Below are 1,603 nucleotides of genomic sequence, written 5' to 3' on the forward strand. Positions count from 1 at the left end.
ATATATATATAAATACATACATGCAAGCACATATATATATATATGTCTCTGTATATATATGTAGATGTGTGTGTGTGTGCAAGCACGTACGCCTATATAAACACCCGCACAATACAAACAATCGCACGCACGCACACTTACACATACGCACATGCATGCAAGTATGTACGTTATCATGCCTATATCACTGTTATTTTATGTTTGTTTATATGCATGCACGTATGTACAGAACTATATAAAATTATCTAGGAATGTCGGTAGTGAAAGTAGAGACGTATGAGGCTTAGCAGTACAATTTCAGATTATCTTAGCGAAATATTCAATCACGTAAAATGCACAATGACTCAACAGGTAGTCGGCGCATTGGATTTTTTATTATATCTATGTTGATTAAGTAGAGGCGCAATGGCCCAGTGGTTAGGGCAGTAGACTCACGGCCATAGGATCGCGATTTCGATTCCTAGACCGGGAGTTGTGAGTGTTTATTGAGAGAAAACACCTAAAACTCCACGAGGCTCCGGCAAGGGGTGGTGGCGAACCCTGCCGTACTTTTTCACCACAATTTTCTTCCACTCTTTCTTGCCGTTTCTGTTGTACCTGTATTTCAAAGGGCCAGCGTTGTCACACTTTGTGTCACGCTGAATCTCCCCGAGATCTATTTTAAGGGTACATGTGTATATGGAATGCTCAGCTACCAGCACGTCAATTTCACGAGCAGGCTGTTCCGTTGATCGGATCAACTGCAGCCCTCGTCGTCGTAACCAACGGAGTACCACGATGTTGATTAAAATAAGCATTTAAAGAATGAAACTCATACATAAAACATAGATTGTTTGGAATATTTATCACTGCTGAAGGCAGCAAGCGGACAGAATCCTTAGCACGCCGGGCAAAATGCTGCTGTTACGTTCTGAGTTCAAATTCTGGAGAGGTTAGAGAGTACCTTATTAAGCTTCAGTAATGTACTAAAAACAGACTGCCTAAGTCTGGAAAGTTCTAAGTTGAGCTCTTGGTTGATCGGCCGCTGAAAGTGTAGGTGTTCTAAGTGGTATATAGGAAGTTTAATGTTGTTCATCGCAGTACTATTGTTTATTACAGAGAGCCATTTGCGTTGGTAGGTATTTGGCAAAAGCTGGCTTTCGGGGACGTAATATATATATATATATGCGACAGCCTTCTTTCAGTTTCCGTCTACCAAATTCACTCACAAGGCTTTGGTTAGCCCGAGACTATAGTAGAAGACACTTGCTCAAGGGGCTCCGCAGCGTGACTGAACCTGGAACCATGTGGTTGGGAAGCAACCTTCTTACCGCACAGCCACTTCATGCATTTCCTTGTAACTTCGGAATTGCAAAGATGTGATAGATTATTTTCAAAAGAACATTGTAGGTTATATGTGAAAGGTCAGATCTGGCCAGCCGATTTGCACATAAACAGGTGGGCTCTTTGGACCTGATATGGGTGGTTTAAATCCTAAAGAGCTAAGTATGATCGCAGATTAACCAGAAACTTAAAAAGCTGATAAGTGGACGCGATAATTATAGTCATCAAACAATCAAAAGTTATTCTCTCTAGTCAGCATGCGTATATTCATATATATATA

This window comes from Octopus bimaculoides, chromosome 19 (assembly GCF_001194135.2).
Source record: "Octopus bimaculoides isolate UCB-OBI-ISO-001 chromosome 19, ASM119413v2, whole genome shotgun sequence".
Lineage (NCBI taxonomy): Eukaryota > Metazoa > Mollusca > Cephalopoda > Octopoda > Octopodidae > Octopus > Octopus bimaculoides.